The 21,260-nt window shown below is 44.7% G+C and overlaps 1 protein-coding gene across 20 annotated transcripts in view; it reads left to right on the top strand.

Annotated features, from left to right (window-relative positions):
- BLTP1 (bridge-like lipid transfer protein family member 1) overlaps nt 1–21,260 on the top strand; it is a 1,779,540-nt gene that overhangs the window by 423,652 nt on the left and 1,334,628 nt on the right. The gene's annotated exons all lie outside the window — the stretch shown is intronic.

Genomic DNA, 21,260 nt, shown 5'->3' with positions numbered 1-21,260 from the left:
TGTTAAAAGCAATTTCTAATGTACATTCTTGGTAAATTCTATAGTAATATCCCTTTGCTGATGCAAAATGCCACTGTGTGACATCCTCTATGGATTGACAGTATAGATGCACTGATTGTAGTAAGCTGTTAATTAATATTGTTGCGTGTGGGGAGGTGCAGTGACTCATGTGAGGTGAAGCCTTGAATGAAACATGATGCTCCTCTCCTCTGAATCGGAATGCAAGGGGTTAGATTTGTGTTGCAAGATAAGATGACTCTGGAGGTATTGTAACTATTAGGAGAGTTGTGTCCATGTGTAAAGTAATTGTTGCATGCAATATGCGAGGCAGAAAAATTGTTTTCACATGTTATTTTTGCTGTACTGTTGTGATAAACTTGAAGTCCGCTTTCAGCGCTGGCTTCAGCACTGACTTAGCTCTGCTTGACATCACTGAATACATCAAAGGGAATCTCGATTTAGGTTGTAAAGCGGTGGTCATTTTAGTAGATCTGTCCACCACTTTTGACACTGTGTCTCATAAGATTCTGGTATAGAGATTGAGGGAGGTTGAAATTGTGTGCTGAGCCCTGAAATGGCTATGCTCATACTTAGCTGATAGGCAGCAAACTTTATTTCTATTCCACCTTCACCTCCCAATTCAGAAACATAAGTTGTGGAGTCCTTAAGGCCTCAGCATTAAGTCCAACTCTTATTAACATCTACATGGCCCCATTAGCCACAATAGCACAAAGTTGAGGTATGAAATTGTCTCTTATGATGCACAACTTATGTTAGCTTTCTAACAGCTCAATCAAGCTGTGGTTAGTGACTTCCAGGGCTGTCATGTCCAATGCGAACTGGATGCATAACAGCTGCCTCCAACTCATCTCTGACAAATCGGAAATTCTTATATTTGGCACGTCTTCCCCACTTGATACAGTGAAATTTTGGCCTCTTGAGCTGGGAAGAACATCCACTCCATCCACAGTGGTCAGGAACGTGGGGGTGCTGATGGAGTCAGCTCTATCCTTCAAACCCCATATACAGGAAACTGTTGCTACCGGTTTCGGGCTTTTAAATTCTCAAAGGAAGCATCTGACATACCTACCTCTTGACAACCAAAAGTAGATTGTGCATGCACTAGTAACCTCCAGGTTGGAATATGCCAATAAACACTATCTGGGAGTCCTTCAGAATCTGCTGACAAGGCGTCAGCGTGTACAGTATTTGGCAGCTCAGTTTATTTTGAACTTCCCAAAAAGACACTCTATTAAGCAAGGTCTTAAACAATTGAATTAAGCAAGGTCTTAAACAATTACATTGGCTGTCGATTAAATCCTGAATCAAATTTAAAACCATCATGATCACACAGAGCATTGCTAATAGAAGGGACAATGTCCTATTCAAGACAAGTTAAACAAATACCTTCTAGGGCACTTTATTCATCCAAGCATAACCTACTGTGCATTCCTAAAATTCGGGAAGCCAGATCCAAGGATCTAGCTCCCCACCTCTGGAATACCCTACCACCTTACTTTCATACCATCTCCAGAAAAAGTCTGTTCAAGGCTCAGCTAAAAACAGTTCTGTTTAATGAGATGTAAACTCCTCCTTACTCTATCTACATAAAGCTACCTGTGAAGCAGCAGCTGCGCTATAAAAAATACTTTTCAGTCAGTCAAATGACGTTTACACTGTAATACTAAATATGTGAATGCTTATTAGTGCAATTGCTTTAAATAACATGGGATACATATATATATATATATATATATATATATATATATATATATATATATATATATATATTTCTACTTTTGCACTCCTCTTTACATGCACATTGTGCAGTATCCTCTTTTTTTGCATGAAGTACATATACTTTAGAATGAGTTGAAAATGGGATAACTGGCTGGTAATGATAATGCGTATGATACCGAAGGAGTGCAACACTGCAAATGTATTGGTGGCTTGTAATGGAAGGAAGGTGCTTTGTAGGATCATACATACACTGCAAATTTTCGAGTTGAATCAATTATGAATGTGATCAAATACAGGAGAAATCAGATGAGGATATAATTACCAAGAATCTAAACTCCACAAAATACAAAAGGGAGTTTGATGTATATTGATAATCAAGGGGTGAAACAATACAGTGTAAGGTGATGATGTGTAATTTATCATGCATAAATTACATCAATGGTGTCATTGGGTATGTTGTACCAACATATTTGTGCCAATCTATTACAGCATTTGGTAGAAGATTATTAATTGCCCCCTTTTTAGGTCAAGAGGAAGCTGTTTTCGACCTGTTTTAAGTATTCTGTGAGCATTTAACCATGCACATCTCATGCCCATCACTTGCACTTGTTTGTGGGCTTTTTTTAAAAAATCCCTTGATTTCACTAAATGCTTTGTTTTTCCTGCCTCGGGGCAGTTTTGTTACCACCTTGCAGACTGACCCTGTTACATGGATTATTGCACGATTGCCAATATACTTCAGCGTGGGCAAACTATTTTTTTTCATTTTTCTCTCCCCTTCGTGCTCCATGGTGGCCATGACACTCGCATCGCAGAACAGCGCTAACTCCATTTGTGGTACTGAAGCGCTGGTCACATTGTTCACACTATTACCTGATCAGAGTGATTTCCTTTGGCTCTCCCCTTCACACTCCATAGCTTTCACAAAAACATGTTTAATCGATAAAAGCTTTAAGTAAAAAAATACAGAAAATCCTCAAAGCGGCTCTCCCAAAACAGTGGGAGAGACGATACTATAATATTCACTGCACTCTGGGAAACTCGCCCCAGAATGCTTTGCAGAGCATTACTTTTAAAAAACATATTTGCTCATAACTCAGCCTGTGGTGGTCCTAGGACAGCGGGACCACCTTCAACACATTCACCACGGTGTGCTCGTTATGTCTACTTCATCTCTGGGTCCCCACACTAGGTTAGTGGGGACCCCAAAATAATAACCCCTCCCACCATTCAGTGTCTGATTAAGCTCTCTCTTGGCTGGAGCTTTTGTTTCGTAGCTGGAAGTATCTTCATTGCAGTAGGCCTGCTAGCCCTAAAACTGTGTAATGCGCTATGACCTCTAGGGCTAAATATATGGTTACAGTGCATTACTTTGCCGTTTTCTTTTCATGTGGTTGTGCCCTCTAAGGGTTATATTGTTCCATTACCATGTTTCTTACAAATGTCATTTTCATTGTGGTGGTCTCTAGGGGCTAGTCTGAGAGAATAATGCCAAACGTTTATTTCTTCTTAAGGTTTTTATTGAGTTTACGTGATAATTGTATATGTTTTATTAATCTCTCCTTATTGCAGTTATGACCATGATTCAGGCCACCTTAACATCCTTAGTTCACTATGCCTGTTTGAACACTCTTGATATGTTTGGGTGACCCTTCTAGTTAATTTATCTCGTTACTCCTCCGTGGCTGTCTTGTGTCTGTTTTTTGGGGAATTGTGTTATTCTATTGGAATTAGCGTGGCAGATTTAAATTTGGCTAAATGGCAACGTTTTATTTTTGGCTGCATATAGAGGAAGAAGGTAAATGGAAATACTTTAGTTATATGCAGGGCCACTGGAATTATGTGGCAGGAAAAAGACACAATTATGAGCAGTGTTGACAATTTATGTGCCAAGAAAAGTCCAGTTATGAATTTATAATGCCAGTAGCTCTAACTCAAGCAAATGCAAGACCTTTCGCATTGCAAATGCTTGTTAGCTTTCTCACCTTTTTCTCATAAAGCTTTAAAATATTGAGGAATGTTCTGCTCAACTATAAAGCCAATGTTGCCTGAACTTTACCGTTATACCTGGTTTCTTTGTGTCTATGTAGGTTTACACATAATTCCTCTATGATCTGCTCAGTTATAAAGCTATACTTCTGGTACTTTACCATGCTACTTGTTTTCTCTGTTTTTTTAGTTTTTTTTTGTACTACTTTATTGAAAAGATACCACGGGTCCAAAAAAGGGGTACAGATACATAGTCAGGTTTTGTATACCGTCATTATTTGGGGGAGGGAGAAAAAAATATATGAAAAACTGACTGAAACCGATGCGTTGGCGTGGGGAGTAGGGGGGCGATGGGGCTAGGGAGCGAGTGAGGTGGTGGGAGGGAGCAGCCACAAGCACAGTTTTAGAGAATCTGATTGAGGAAGTGACCCATCTCCCCATGCATGGAATCATCTGGGGAGGAGCAAGCTCCAAAGCATAGTAGTATCCCAGTGTGCAAACGTATGATCCCCCTTATTAAGTCTAAATGATGTGTCCATTGACTGGTGGTGTGTGGAATGAGATAGTTGCCTATCAGGCCGGGCGTCAGTGGGTGGGTTCTTTAGTGTTGGCGGTCTGCGTAGAGACCGCAGTGAACGTGTAGCTCTAGTAGTCTCAGGGCAGAGAAGAATGTAGAGGATAGTCAGAATGACGGTCGTCGACCTAGTATACAAACAGGTGTAGTCTCCTAGTTGGAATGCCAAGTATCACAGAAATGGATATGAGGCACCTGTGACTTAGTGGTATATTCCAATCTGGAGGGGTGGGTTTTTAGGAGGGTGTGTTCAATGTCGGGACAGGGAGAGTCTTTGGGTGCGGTGGAATAATTTGCGGAGGAGCGGTGCCAGGTAACGAGGGTGTCGTTGTTGTTATGAGGAGAATTGAGAAGGTAAATAATGCATTCCAGGGAATATGACTCTGAGAGAGAGAGGGGGAGTGAGAGGCGTGATGTGCAGGGTAAGGGGTTGGGAGGTATGGGGGGCGGGGAGAAGTGAGCAGTTAGTAGTTAGAGGGTAGTTCTCTCCTCTGACCTGTGCCACAGAGCAGTCAAGATAGGTTAAGATAAGATAAGGAAAGAGGAGATAAGATAAGATAAGAGAAGATAAGGGAAGAGAAGAGAAGGTAAGATAAGATAAAGCATCCAACACTTGTTCCCTGCTCGTCCGGCGATTGTTGGTGGGGAGGGGGAGAGAGTGGGGACTCGGAACTGAAAAGAGGGAGGGGTGAGGAGGAGGGGGGGAGGGGCAACTGAAGGTGGAACTGCGCCAGTATGGTTGATCAGTGACTGGCAGCTCCTGGTCTGTAGGGGTGAGAACAGTAAAACCGCTGACAGATTACTAGTTATGATTTTACTGTAAGAAAGGGATACCATATCTGGTTAAATAGGGCCGCCTGATCCTGTAAGTTATAGATTACTCGTTCGTGCGTGGCTATTCGGACCATTGACCCAATCCACTCCTCTGGGGTAGGGGGTTCAGGAGACCACCAGTAGCGAAGTATACAGATCTTCGCTGTCGCCAGTGCCATATGTAACCGTCTCAGCTGAGGTCTGGACAGGGCAGGCAGGAATCTCGTGTCATGTATAAGTTTTGAAGAGAGAGAAAGCGACAGACGTATTGATAAGGATGCGCTGAGTGTGGAACCCACCGCTTCCCACAAGGGCTGTATCAAGCGACATTCACATAAGACGTGTGGCAGGTTCCGTGAGGCAGGAGTCCTACCCTGTGTAGTTTCACCGGTGTCCAGTACCAATCCTGGAGTGTCTTGAAGAGGCAGAACTTCAGTCAGACTTCCCTGGTACCTCTCTCTAAGGTTTCTATTATATCCAACTAATCCCCTGGGGCATAATCCATCTGCAAATGGGTCTGCCATTTACAGTGTAATGTTTCTAGAATGGGTTGCGAATATAGGTGACGTGTGATAACCTCATATAGGCCTGCCATCACCCCCCTCTGACGACCCTATGTCCTAAGGTAGGAAACTATAGATGATGCCTGAACTTCCCAGGGAGTAGCTCCCAGACTCTGGAGTAGACAGTGTTTAAGTTGGACATAAAGCCATTCTTGGTGAGGAGAGAGACCCTATTCCTCCCGTTAAGTTCTCAAATGGCTTAAGCTCATCGTCATCCATAATCTGGGCCAAGCTTTCGGTGCCGGCAGCATTCCATTGTGACCAGCGAGGGGGGTACCTCCTACATGTAGGCTGTCGTTGCCCTTAGTAGGGCCTGCCCATGCAGAAAGGGGTGTATTCCGGGGGGGGGGGGGGCCTAATCCAGGCTGTACGCCTCGTTGTTAATATCTGGTTGGCTGTACCAGGCCAGCAAGACCAGCTCTGTAGAAGCCGTTTAGGCCACCTTGGTGGGAGAGCAGTTGCTTTTCCATGACTGCCCACTGCGGGGGGTCCGGGGATCATGAATGGCAGTTGAGACAGGTGGAGGGCGAGTGCGTAATGTTCCACCGAAGGGAGCCCTAGGCTGCCATAAGTTTGATGTGCCATGAGCTTCACGGATGCCAAGCGGGGGCGTGTAGAACCCCATACAAAGTCTCTGATCGCTGTATCTATGGATCTCAGGGACCGAAGGGGTACTTGGAGGGGATCATACCTAACATATATGTAAAGTGTAGTAAGGCGACCATTCTCACTGCCTGTATCTACCCCACTTCAAAAGGCCCAGATGGGACCACTTCTCAGTCCAGATACATATGAGCTATAATTGGATCTAGATTATCTGCCACCATCCGTTCTAGTCCTCGATTAACATGTATTCCCAGGTATTTCAGGCGGTGCGGGGTCGATTGAAACAGATAACCGTGTATTGCGGCACGTGTTGTTACTAGCGGGAGAGGCATCACTTCACTCTTGTCCCAGTTTACCCGGTATCCCAATATCTCTGCAAAACCCTCAATCTTCAGCAAGGCCGGTAGGGAGCATTCCAGGTCCGTTAGAGTGAGTAAGACGTTATTGGCAAATAAATAGATCTGAGAGACTCCACCCCCCCCCCCCCCCCCCCCCCCCACCTATCATTGGTGCAGACTGGTGAATCTTTGTCGCAAGTGGCTCTATAGCCAGCAGGAATAGAAGCGGTGATGGGGGACAGCCCTGCCTCGTCCCTTTGCAAATTGGAAAAGGATCAGAAATAAAGCCCCCACAGTTGACTTGAGCCGGGGACAATCATAAAGCAATCGAACTTTGGCAATGAATTGGTCCAAATGTTTTCAGTGTCTCAAACAGATAGTCCCATTCTATGCAGTCGAATGCTTTTTCGGCATCCAGAGACCGGGCCAGAGCTTCGTCCGGTAAGTGTCGGGCTTCCCATAGGGAATGGTATAGAGTACGCAGATGTTTTTTGGAGGTGCATCCCGGCACGAATTCCACTTGGGTGTGGTGGGCTAAAGTCGGGATAACCTTGCGCAGACAGGCTGCTAGGACACTGGCCAGGATCTTAATATCTCCGTTCTGGAAAGATATGGACAGGTAACTGCCACAGGGCATGGGGTTCCATCCTAGTTTTGGTAGAACTGCTATTCTTGCCCTGTTGAATATCACACCTAGTGAGCCCCTGTTACATGCTTCTGAGAGGGCCTCATGCACTGTGCCAACTGTCTCCTCGCCAGCCCATTTGTAAAATTTCGTGGGGAAGCCGTCGTCTCCCGGCAATTTATTGTGTGAGAGGTTAAGATGGCTTGCATTATTTCAAGCTTGCTTATCTATCCATATAAGAGGTCTTGGCCCTCCACTGAAAGGCAGGGAAGTCTGACGCTATTTAAGAAGGCCTCTATTTGGGCGAGGCCAGTTGTTGTTTCCGTAGTATAAAGGCGCTGATAGAAAGCTGCAAACTTGTTAACAATGTCCTGTGGACGGGTTAGTATCTCCCTGCTGGAGGATTCTAAAGCCGGGATTGCTTGTGCAGCTTTTCTCTGACAGAGTTGTGCCACTAGGAGTCGACTAGCTCTCTCGCCTTGCTCATAGTGCCGCCTTTGAAGGCGTTGTAACGCGGCCTGCGACGTATAGAGCTTATTAAGGGTCTTGCAGGCACACTCTAGGCATGTTTGCAGGGTTGGGTGTGTAGTGTATTGTTGTGTGAGATGCCTAATATCGCCCTCCAAAATCTTTTGTCGGGCTTTTCTGTCCCTGTTGACTAGTGCCACATCATGCATCATTAGCCTGCGGATAGTCGCCTTAGCCATTGCCCACACTACCCTCTGAGAAGAGACTGTGCCTGTGTTTTAGCGCAGATAAGTGGATACATGGGTCCGTATTTGCGTTTTGCCCTGAGGGTAGCAGTAACGGTGTACAGCAAAGCACCAGGGTTTGCAGCCCGGGGAGGGGAGACCCATGTTGATAGCCATGAGGACTGGGGAATGGTCTGAAATGCCAGACTCTTAAGATTCGGGTATTCTGGATCTGGTCCACTACGCTATGCGACACAAGGAAATAATCTAAGTGTGATTGGCTACGATGTACCAACAACAGGAAGGTGTATTCTCTGACAGCAGGGTGTGTTAGTTTCCAATGATCCACCAGCCCCTGATCGGTCAGTACATCAGCCAGGATTGCTCTACGTGGTTGTTGCCAACATCTAGGAAGCCCGTTCTGTCCAACACCGTGTCTTTGACAAGGTCCAAGTCACCCCCAATCACGTTACGGGTCGCCTGTATTTCGTCAGTAGGCGATTCATTCTTATGAAGAACTACCGTTTTGGAGCCGATTGGCGTGTATACAGAGCCGACACATATTGAGGAGTCTCCCAGTTTGAGTCTGGTAAACACATACTGCCCCTCTGGGTCTGACCACGATTTTGTAATAGTCACGGGCAGTGACTTCCTAAGTAGGAGTGCCACCTCCAGGAAACACCGGTCCCTGTCACCTGCTGTGTCGGGCAACAGCTATAAGAGAGCCTTCCCCACCCAATCTCAATGTAATTTACTCGATTCAGCGTCATCAAGGTTTGTCTCCTGCAGTAGGGCTTTATCTGCTCATTTGGATTGAAGATATGAGAGCACTTTTTTCCGTTTTACGAAGTGTGTCAGACCATTGACGATCCATTTTATGATCTGGAGTGGGTGGTTTGTAGACATATCTGGCCTAGCTATCCTATGGCAGGGACAGGGGTAGGGCGAAAGATATTGGAGGGACCAAGGGCACAGAAGTGGAAGGGCGTTAGGTGTGATATAAGGGGGAGAAACAGCGTAGGAGAGTAAGGGAGGGGTCATCGGGTGTCAGGTGCTCATCCGTGCCGATGTAGGGGTGACGAGTAGAGGAGAGTGAACATTGTTAGGATAGATGGGGGGGAATACAGAATAGGGAGGGAGATAGGAAGAGGAAAGAAAAGAAGGGGGGCTGAGAGGAGGAAAGAGGCGATAGGGGGAAGGAAAAAGACGAGCGAGAGAGATGGAAAGGAGAGAACAAGAAGCAAATTCTATTCCAGCCGGAGAGAGGTAAGAAAGTAAAAAAAAAAAAGAAAGTGGCACTGAGCTAGAGGAGAGAGTGAGGCTTCGGTTGTCTGGATCTTTGGACTGCAGGTCTAGGCCTGTTTTGCCCACACGCTCGGCCGGGGACGGAGCACGCACAGCAATCAGTGAAATGCCAAGTGTGTGGGAGGGCTAGTCATGACCATGCCCAATAGGATGGGAGGGAGATAGCGATACCTCTGCACGTGGGAGGGAAACCCTACAGTGGTTACAGGCAGCTGCGGTGCTAAATGGGCAGCATGGGAATGGCACTCTGAGAGCGAGGATAGGTTTGGGCATCCAGGCTTGATGGTGCCCTAGAGTCTTGTGTTTCACATCTTTGCAAGTGCCACTGTACAAGCGACTTAGAGTCCCTGCACTGCTTCCCGTTAATGCTATATGTTGCAGTATCCTGTTCATGCGCTCTTTTCCGTTGTTTCATCAGTAAGTGTGAGATACACCAATTGGGCAGCATGTACATGAACCAGGGGGGAAGGGAAAGGGAGAGTGAGAAGGAGGCAGTGGGGGAGGAGGGTGTGAGGACGTCTGGAGACCGAAAGACCGGGTGAGGGGGGCAGCAACTCTATAGGACATCAAGTGGAATTAAATTAAGCATAATACATGAACAAGAGGAAGAGAGAACTGCAGCATGAATACATTTTAATTAATGCATATCATTGCACCAACAGCACATCATAACTTTAACTTTCAACAGAGTATTCAAAGATCTTTAAGTACTCATCTATTCGTTGATACAGTAATGGAGAGCGAGATCTTCAAGTAGGTCTCGTGACCTTCCGGCGACACTTCAACTGAGTTGTGATTTCAGGGAGGGTCCATAGTAGGCTTCAGGGGAGAGCGGGACTTGTCTCTGTCTGATTGGTGCGTATGAAACGCCACTGCTTATAACACTTGTCCTCTATCATCATGCATCCGTGTCTCTGCCGCTGAGATGTGGGTTAGTATCTTGTCGGGTCTTCCCCTCCTTGGGCGTTGCGGTGGGTGTTGCACTCTGAGCAGCGGTAGACAGGTCCTCCCGTCTGGTTGGCAGTGGTGCATCCGTTGTCTCCATTGACTGTGGTAGTAGAGTATCTGGAAAGAGCCAGAGGTCTTCCGGTTCATAAAAGTCCTTGGGCACACCGTTCTTAGTGAGCCACATCTGTGCCGTATCAAACAGACCATATTTCACATCTCATTGACGCATTCAGGGCAAGAAGGCTTTCCGGCGGTCATTGGTCTCTTTTGAAAAATCTTCCCTTATGCGGAGTTCATACCCTTCAGTCCAGAATGGACCGTGTGATCGAGCCGCCAGGAGGAGTTGGCGTGCCTGCCCGTGGCGTAGAAGGTAGGCAATTAACGATCGTGGTCTGAGGTCGCCTTCTTTTCGCTTTGGGCTTATCGATACGCTCTTTGAAACTCCAGCGACGGATCGAATGTTTGATTAGTCAACGTAGGTAGGACTTTACGCAGAAAAGCTTGGGTGTCTGTCCCTTCGAGTTGTTCCGGGAATCCAAGGAAACGAACATTGACTCTGCAACTCCTATCTTCCAAGTCTACTAACTTGCTACGTAGGTAGAGCAGTTCCTGGTCTCTGTCCTGTCCTGTGTTAAGGTGGTTCTTCATGATCGTTACAAGTTACTCCAGTCCCGATACACAAGACTGGAAGTTCGCTATGTCTAAGAGCATGGACTTCGTCTCCGCCATCAACGAAGAGATTGCAGAGTCAATTCCTTCGATCCGTCGGCCCACGGCCGTGATCTCTTGTAGTATGCGTTCCATGATTGTTTCCTGGTCCGGCCCGGCCATGTGTGGGGTAGGACTATCAGTGGTGGCCCCTCAGTTGTGGTCGTGGGTCGCGAGTGCTGCAGGGCTTCTGAAAAGAGTAGTTGTCTAACCATCTTTCCAGCGGATTTGCCTGCCGGTTTGCAACCGGGCATTTCAAGGACCGATCCGTGGGTTAAATCACCAGCTGCGTTCCGTGAAAAGTGTCCCGTAGCATATCAGTGGTAAAACTATTAAGCAGTGAAGAGCTCGCTGGGTTTTTCAAACCGTCCCGGCCTCCATGGCCTCTCGAGGGGGATAGGTTGTCTGGATTGCTGACAGGGTCTCACCATCCACCCTGCACTCCTAGATTTCGAGGAGAAGGAGAGTCCCACTAGCAAGCTTTCCTGCTATCCAGAGAGCATCGTCGGTGCCGTGTGCAAGCAGTTAGCAACCTTTTCGGTCCCCTCTGGTCGGTAAAAAAAAGGGAATGTGCGCAATGGTGTGGGGTCCCTCGGGACGTCGCAGGTAGGTAGTAGGGTAGTTGGGACCCTAGATCGATGCTGGCATATTGATGATGTGGGGGAATTCCCCCTACCTCCCTGCATTGGCTGCCACTTTACGGGACAGCTAATGTTACGACCCAGTCCAGTTGGAGAACTGGTCTGAGAGCCCTGTGCGGTGTTACTGGGGAGGACAGGGTGGTCGGGGAAGTTTCCTGAATCGTGTGGGAGGGCCGGGGGTTCCCCCCATGCTCACCGCTTCTGTTGTCGCTGTTGTTCCGGCACTGAAGGCTGGGGGGGGGGCAATTTCTCCATCCCGTCGCAGCTTTTCCCGGCTCACCACGGCAGCCCTGCAGTGTTATGCGAGGACGTGGCTTCTCCTGTCAGGGCAGGCCTCTCATGGCCGCGCAGTGTAAGAGCCACTTCCGTAAGGCTGGTCGCTGTGGGTGTACTCCCAACCAGTATCCCCGGCTGGAGTGTGGTTTCACATGGTCCCCAGAGCCCTTTTAGGAGCGTTAACTGGCCCTGTGCACCTCCGGCCCCTGATCAGGGCCCACCGCTTCGCTGCTCCCCAGATTCAGGCAGCAATCTTCCTTCGCAGCCAGACCACACACCCCTGTTTTCTCTGTTTTTAAGTAATTAAACATACACTGCTACTATGTTATTCAAAAAGGTGAATAAAAAAATGGTGGAAAGAAATGAAGCATGTTAGTTGTAAAAGTTAGCAGTCTAGTCTTTTTAAAATGTTGGTGTGGGAAGGGAAGTTTCCTGTTTCAAAAGTCACTCTGCACATTGAAACTCTACGGCCAATTGAATGCTCCAGCTGAAACATGTTGCCATGTTTGCACTTCGCACTTTGTAATGAGAACTTAAATAAATATTGGCACATCCAATGCCTCAAGTAACTTGCTTGCTGCTAAAAGGATGGCTGGAGGAGCTTCTTACTGTTTTTTATATATATATATATATATATATATATATATATATATATATATATATATATATATATATACACGTTCGATTGCATGTGTATCTTCCGACATCTAGTGTTTGGCTCTGAGTGTTACGAGTTGTTTTTCTTTGAAGAAGTCTTTTCGGAGTCACGGGATCGAGTGACTCCTCCTCTCGGTTCCATTGCGCATGGGCATCGACTCCATTGTTAGATTGTTTTCTTTCCACGGTAGGGTTCGGACGTGTTTCCTCTCGCTCTGAGATTTCGATTCGGAAAACCACAGAAAACCTTCTTATTCGTCGGTATCGTTTCGATCGCGTTTCCCATATAGCATTCAACCGGTAGTACCGTTGGAACTTTCATTTTCTGCCCTTCAGGGCGCATGTGCCCGACTCTGGCCTGTTCGGGCCTACTGTGTGGAAAGCCTGATGGATCGGACTCCATTCCGATTCTGCCTTCAGTGCCACGCGAAGTACCCCTATACAGACCAACACTTGGTTTGTAACTTATGCCTTTCTCCAGACCATCGGGAGGAAGATTGTGAGGCCTATAGATCTTTTAGATCAAAGAAGACCCTCCGAGATCGCAGAGCCCGAAGACTCAAAATGGCGTAGAAAAGCAGCGAACATCTCGACGTCATGGAAGAAGAGCAGGCGCAGACAGCAGTCTCCATCCGAGACACAGACTCCGAACAAGAATCAGAAGACGACAAACCCGTCACAGCTGCCCAGCATGTGAGTATGTCTACCCCTACACCTCTGCATAAAAAACATTTAAGGCCTTGGGTACACCACTGCCGGAAGGCCATGGTTCGGCCCGAAAAAAAGACTTTTGGCGACCGTCCTTCGGGGTCGGCGCCGAAAAAGGCCACTCCTCCATCCACTTCGGAGTTGAGCAAATCTGTTAAAGGCACTGTTTCGGACTCCAGTAAAAGAGCCCATTCCTCGGAGTCGAAAATTCAGCAATCGACTTCGAAGCCGAGACCTTCGACTACTTTTCAGGACCGAAAAAACTACACACATCAGAGCCAAACAAATCCTCATATACAGAGGAACAAGGACTTTCCAAACAATTAAGACAGATTACAAGACCAATCATGGAATCTCATAAGACTTCTGAGTAAGAGCCTGAGGTTAAACCAATTTTACAGGCTGTGGATGAGAGACAGTCCAGAATCCATATTCATAAGGAGACAGGAAGAATCATCACTGCACCTCCTTTAATAACCAAAAGAAAGCTGGCTTTCCAAGAGGAACTAGACTCTGTACAGCCTCCAGCGAAGGTGCAAAAAACAAAAGGAGAAGCCACTACCTCTCCATACTTCTCCTCCTCAATATCCACAACTCTTTCTCACCTCAGAATAGCCCACCACCACTTCCTACTCCAACACATTCTTTATATTCACAGGGAGGTACGGCAGACCCATGGGATCTATATGACCCTGATCCCATCTCGGACAATAACCCAGACATTTACCCATCAAAACCTTCTCCTCCAGAAGACACCACTGCATACACCCAAGTAATATCCAGGGCATCAGCTTATCATGGAGTAACCATGCACTCTAAGCCATTAGAAGAGGATTTTTTATTTATTACACTGTCTTCTACAGATTCCAGGTACCAGTGTCTCCCAATGTTACCAGGAATGGTTAAACACGCAGACCAACTTTTTAGCGAGCCTGTAAAAGCTAGGATTATCACCCCTAAAATTGATGAGAAGTATAAACCTGCACCTACCCACCCAGATTACATCACTCACCAGGTCCCTCTAGACTCAGTGGTAGTCACTGCAGTAAAAAAGAGGGTGAATAGCCAGTCTTCAGGAGAGTAGAAAGTTTGACGCAGCAGGAAAACGTTGCTACACAAGCAGCAAATCGGTGGAGAATTGCCAATTCTCAGGCACTTCTAGCCAAGTATGATAGGGCCCATTGGGATGAAATACAAGCTATTATACAGCATCTCCCAAAGGAGCACCAGAAAAGGGCACAGCAGGTAGTAGGAGAGGGACAAGCGATCAGCAATAATCAGATAAGATCTGCCTTCGATGCTGCTGATACAGCTGCAAGGAGTGTAACACTGCCATCACAATCCGAAGACATGCATGGCTGCGCACTTCTGTGTTTAAACCAGAAATTCAACAGGCAGTACTTAATATGCCTTTCAATAAAAAGCACCTCTTTGGCCCAGAGGTAGACACAACTATTGAAAAACTGAGGAAAGACTCAGATACTGGGAAAGCGATGGGCGCTTTATACAACACCCCATATAGAGGTTCCTTTTGCAGATCACAGTTTCGAGGAGGTCTTAAGCCACAATCCTCAGAGGCGTCCACCTCCCAAACAAAACCAGGACAACAAACCCAGTATCAACGAGGTGGGTTTAGAGGATAGAATTAATCTGCACCCCTCCAAACATCCCACCACCATATCACAAATTGTGCCCCGAACATACAGTTCTGTTACGACAAGAGGTACAATCTCTACTATTAAAACAAGCAATAGAACTAGTTCCACATTCTTAACAAGGAACAGGAGTATACTCACTATACTTCCTACTTCCCCAAAAAGATGCCACCCTCAGGCCCATATTAGACTTCAGGCCTCTCAATCTATACGTCCTGTCAGAGCATTTTCACCTGGTAATTCTGTAAGATATTATTCCACTACTGCAAAAACGATTACATGACTGCTCTAGATCTTAAAGATGCGTATTTCCACGTACCCATCCATCCAGCTCACAGAAAATACATCAGGTTTGTCATAGCAGGCAAACACTGCCAGTTCTAGGTGTTGCCATTTGGCATAACAACAACTCCAAGAGTGTTCACAAAGTGTCTAGCAGTAGTAGTGGCCTACTTAAGAAGACAACACATCCATGTCTTTCCATATCTAGACGATTGGCTAATAAAATCAAGCAATCTTACACAATGCCAAAAACACACTTGTTATGTGATAGAAACACTGCACACCCTGGGTTTCTCTCTAAATTACCAAAAGTCACATCTTCAACCAGCACAAGTACAACCGTACCTAGGTGTGCTATCCTAAATACTCAACTATCCCTAGCATATCCAATATACAAAGGATACAAGCTTTCCAAGCTCTAATACTACTCATACAACCAAATCAACAATACACTGTAAGATTCAACCATGAAGATTCTAGGAATGATGGCATCTTGCATAGCAATAGTTCCACATGCAAGACTAAACATGAGGTCCTTACAGCAGTGCCTTGCAGAACAATGGTCACAAGCACACGGTCAACTTCAAGAGCTAGTGCTTATGGAATGCCAAACACATATGTCACTTCAATGGTGGAATCGCTGCAATCTAATGAAGGGGCGGTCGTTTCAAGACCCTGTGCCTCAGACCATAATTACAACAGATGCATCAATGATCGGTTGGGGAGATCACCTAAACTTAGACCATTCAAGGGCAAGGGGATGACAAACAGAAACAGCGACACATAAATCATTTCGAATTATTAGCTGTGTTTCTTGCCCTAAAAGCGTTCTCATAAAAACAGACAACACGACAACCATGTATTATCTCAACAAACAGGGAGGGACATATTCATCTCAGCTGTCCCTTCTCACCCAACAAATTTGTAAAGAAATGGGCAATTCACAATCAAATTAATTTATTAGCACAATATATTCCAGGGATAGACAATCAGTTTGCAGATCTCCTCAGCAGAAATCACCAACAAACACATGAATGGGAGATTCACTCCCAAGTTCTTCAAAAATACTTTCAAAAGTGGGGAACACCATACATAGATCTATTCACAACAAGCGAAAACGCAAAATGCCAAAACTTCGCATCCAGACACCCACATTCCCTATTGAAGGGCAATGCTCTATGGATCAGTTGGTCAGGGATATTTGCTTACGTTTTTTCCCGTCTCCCACTCCATCCTTTCTAGTCAACAAACTACGTCAAACATCACTCACCATGATACTCATAGCACCAACATGGGCACGTCGTCATTGGTACACAACACTACTAGATCTGTCTGTAGTACCTCATTCCAAACTCCCAAACAGACCAGATTTGTTAACACAAAACAACGGTCAAATCAGGCATCCAATCCCCAATGCTCTCAATCTAGCGATTTGGTTCCTGAAGTCATAACATTTGGTTACCTAAACCTTCCACCAGAATGTTTGGAAGTACTTGAACCCCTGCACTCTTGTCATATTCAATTTTTAGCATGAAAGGTCGCCCTCCTTGTAGCTATTACTTCTTTAAGAAGAGTTAGTGAAATACAAGCATTCACTCTTGAAGAACCTTTTTTCCAAGTTGTACTTAGAAGAAATCCAAAATTTCTACCAAAAGTAGTATCTCCATTTCACATCAACCAAACAGTGGAATTACCAGTCTTCCTTCCACAGCCAGACTCTGTGGCAGAAAGAGCTCTTCATAACCTAGATATCAAAAGAGCTCTTATGAACTATATAGACAGAACTAAAGATTTTAGGAAAACAAAGCAACTGTTTGTTGCTTTCCAACAACCTCATACAGGCAATCCTATATTAAAACAAGGGTTTAGCAAGATGGATTGTTAGATGCATACAAACATGTTATATCAAAGCAAAAAGACAACTTTTCATCACTCCTAAAGCACATTGTACAAGAAAAAAAGGTGCATCAATGGCATTTTTAAGGAACATACCAATGGTTGATATGTAAAGCAGCTACATGGTCAACTCCCCATGCATTTACAAAACACTACTGTGTTGATGTTTTCTCACAGCAACAAGCTACTGTAGGCCAGGCTGTCTTAAAGACATTATTTCAAACAACTTCAACTCCTACAGGCTAGCCACCGCTTTTTCAGAGGAATAACTGCTTTGGAGTCTATGCATAGCATGTGTATCTGCAGCTACACATGCCATTGTATGGAAAACGACACTTACCCAGTGTACATCTGTTCGTAGCATGTAGTGTTGCAGATTCACATACACACTCCCTCCTCCCCGGAAGCCTGTAGTCTTTTAGGGTCTTATTACAACTTTGGAGGAGGTGTTAATCCGTCCCAAAAGTGACGGTAAAGTGACGGATATACCACCAGCCGTATTACGAGTTCCTTAGGATATACAGTTGTAATAAGGCCCTTAGGTTTTTAACATTTGTACATATGTATTTACATTTACATTGGCATGGACATCTCTTTTCTGTTATATACTATAGCACTCCTTTCTTCACACTCTGCGGGAAAACAATCTAACAATGGAGTTGATGACCATGCGCAATGGAACCGAGAGGAGGAGTCACTTGATTCCGTGACTCTAAAAGACTTCTTTGAAGAAAAACAACTTGTAACACTCCGAGCCCAACAATAGATGTCGGAATCCATATGCACAGCATGTGAATCTGCAGCACAACATGCCACGAACAGATGTACACTGGGTAAGTGACATTTTCCAAATAGATATATATATATATATATATATATGTACATATATTATCCACTACAAGAAACAAAGGTTGCAAGGACGTTATAGTTAGGTTCACACTTAACCAACACAAAACTATAGAAATGCAGCTGTTAACATGACAGTTATCTCAAGTAACTATAACTTGTGCCCTAAGATAACTATAACTCGCACCCCCCTCATGCACAGTTTTCTCATCAATAATTTCACTGGAAATGTTGCAGGTATATTATCAATACTGCGAAGTTAAATAAGGAGGGACCAGGGAGATTAGTGGTCCAGTGTACGGCCTCCCGTTATAACCATTAAAGTAAAAAGTTGTACACTGTTCCAAAAAAAAAAAAAAAAGGCAATTCGTAGGCGATTATTAGGTGCGATCCAAATCTTCCAGGAGCAAGAACCCTCATGCATCACAATGGATGACTGGCATCATCATTGGGAAAGCTCCTCATCAGGCTGGTGCTGCAATGCCTGACGGGCTCCCCCGACGGGGTGCTCTTAACCAGAATGCTCAAATAGTAGCACAAATGAAAACAATAGAAAGGTAGTTTTCAAATGGGTACCCAGTCCTTGGCACCCAAGCAATAATGGAGAGAGAAATTAAAATCGGTTCACCATCACAAACCATGAGTCATTGTTTTAATCAGCAATTGATATGATGGAGACCAAGGTTAAAAACAAAAAGAGGAGTACTAGGTGAATGTAATGTTCACCTACTCACACTATATGAAGGAGGAGAAAACCAATTATGGAACCTCACTCTACTGAGTCTACATGTTTCGCGTCTAGGTGGTCCAGCCGGATCCAATGACGCTTCATCAGGACAAGAAACTTCTCCAAAAAAACAGAACTTAAAGTAGTCAAAAAATTTCCACTTACTCAGTTCAACTCGTTAATTAAGGTTACCCTAAATAAATGCAAACAGAAAACCATGGTGAAACAGCGCGAGTGAAAATACAGTCACAACAGATAGTGCACGTATTAACTAGGAGTGCTCAAAGAAAAACACTCATGTGATGAATTAAAAAAGTTTCTGCTTACCATCCCCAATTTCAGAATAGGGTTCAATAAGGATCGCATGTCAGAAATAGGAGCTAGAATTCTGTGGATTAATAATCATACAGAAAAGCCATGACATAATAAGTTCAATAGATACTCAGCTCGCAGTGTGTCTAGTTATATCAGCCATAAAGACGCATATTTTTAGATACAGCCATAAACAAAAGAAGAGCATGAAAACAAACTATTCTATGGAATTCTCAGATGTCACCTTCCTCTTTTCCATCCCAACATAAATCATTATTGAACTCTAGATCTCTGAAATATAATATTGTAGAGAGCCGATCGTAATCCTAAAGTATCGGTATGTTTTTAGTTTGGCACATATAAATTGTACTTCGCTCAGTTAATCTAAGCAAGTAAACAACAGAGTGGTCCTGTGCCCATGTTAACATTGGACGTCGGTAAAAGAAAAGAAAAACCCAAGTCATGGGTCATAATGGTTGCGGGGACTTACTTTTGGTCTCCTCGTGTAGGCTGTTTCACCTACCCGTCTGACGCGCGTCCTCCAAAAACACGGGCGCAGCGTTCGATCGGATCTTTTAAAGGTCAGATCCGCGGGACCCGGAAGCCAACATCGGCTCCCATGGTCATCAAAAGGGAAAAAGGACTCAGTGTAGTCCGAAAGTAATCATTTTTAGAAAACGGACCGTGATAATGACGGCTCTTCCAAAAAGTGTCCAAAAATGCATGGACAGATTAAGGTTGTTGGGAGGAAATAGGTGCCACTGGTTAAAGAGTAAATAAAATAAATGGAAAGAGAATAACCCAAGGGTAGAGGAGGAGCAGAAGAGAATTAAAAGATAAATGTCGATCAGTATATTTTAACTCCATCACTTATTATTGTCTTAAGTAAAAGACAGGTGGAGACGAGGAAGGGGGGGGTGCTATTACTTTCTACCTACAAAGGCTTATATGTCAAAACCAGTACAAAAAGAATTATGTGTAGCCCAGATCAAAATCAAAACTATCCAACTGGGCAGTGAAATTAAATCTCAAAGACATCTATTTGGATGAAAGAGTAGTCCAGGGAATATCATCATTCAGCCCTCTAGAAGCTGTTCCCAATTTAAAAATCCACCTTTGTTCGATTCTAAAAAGTGAATCAGAACCTTTAGGGAGGGATCGCGGGACTTCTAGGACCACCCATTTTAGGTCATCTGGTGTGTGTGTGGACTCTAAGTAGTGGGCACACAGTTTCGTTGTTACTCTCTGGCATCTAATGTTACTTCTATGTTCATTTATACGTATCTTGACTGGTCGTGTCGTCATCCCCACATAGCGTAGCCCGCAGGGGCAAGTAATCATATAGATGCAGTTTTTAGAATTACAGTTCGTGTGTTTGTTTAGAAACCACCTCCCAACCGGGTTAAGAACGAGTGACGTGGTTTTGCTTGTCAAGGGACACACATTGCAATTACCACAGGGGAAGTGGCCTTTCACGGGTGGGAGGTCCCACAGTGTCTTTTGTGACAGGGTCTCTTGTCTTCGTGGTCGTGTGTGGCCCACTAAATCTTTGATATTGGAGGTGCGTTTAAAGGCAAACATAGGTTTTGGCATTTCGTTACCCCCACTCTCCAGAATCGACCAACGTTTGTTAATCACCTTTTTGATGGTATTGGCTAGTGGGGTGAATGTAGTAACACAAGTTATACGTGTGTGGGGAGTCTTAATATTTGTAGCCAAAAGACATTCCCTATGATTGTTTTTTGCTCTCTTGCGAGCAGTATTTATGGTCTTCATTGGGTAGTGTCGCTCCTGCAGTTTTGTTTGTAAAATGTCGGCTTGTCTATCATATTCTCGTATAGAGCTGCAATTACGTTGCAGCCGTAAGAATTGGCCCACTGGTAAATTATCTCTTAGAGCTTTTGGATGATGACTTTCATAAAGGAGAAGGCTATTTCGATCGGTTGGTTTGTGGTAGGTGGTTGTGCTCAATGACCCATTGTTAATAGTGATCATTAGATCCAAAAATGGCAGCCCTGTAGAGGAAACTGAAGCTGTAATTTTTAGGTATGGGTCAAGAGAGTTAATCCACGTGATAAATTCTTTCGTTAGTGATAGTGGTCCTTGCCAGATGATCAAAATATCATCTATATAACGCTTCCATAGGTGAATCGCTTGTTGAAAAGGATTAGTTGATGTTAAGATATTTCTCTTTTCGAAGTCGTACATATACAAGCATGCTAAACTGGGAGCAAAAGTACTTCCCATAGATGTACCTCTAGTCTGATGGAAGAACTGTTTCTCAAACTGAAAGTATTTTTCCGTCAGAGCCAAAGTCGCGCATTGCATAATGAAAGTGATAGGTGTAGAAGTAATAGAA

The sequence above is a fragment of the Pleurodeles waltl genome, chromosome 1_2 (assembly GCF_031143425.1).
Source record: "Pleurodeles waltl isolate 20211129_DDA chromosome 1_2, aPleWal1.hap1.20221129, whole genome shotgun sequence".
Taxonomy (NCBI): domain Eukaryota; kingdom Metazoa; phylum Chordata; class Amphibia; order Caudata; family Salamandridae; genus Pleurodeles; species Pleurodeles waltl.
The sequence above is the reverse complement of the archived record's forward strand: the minus strand, read 5'-3'. Positions and strand labels throughout refer to the sequence as shown.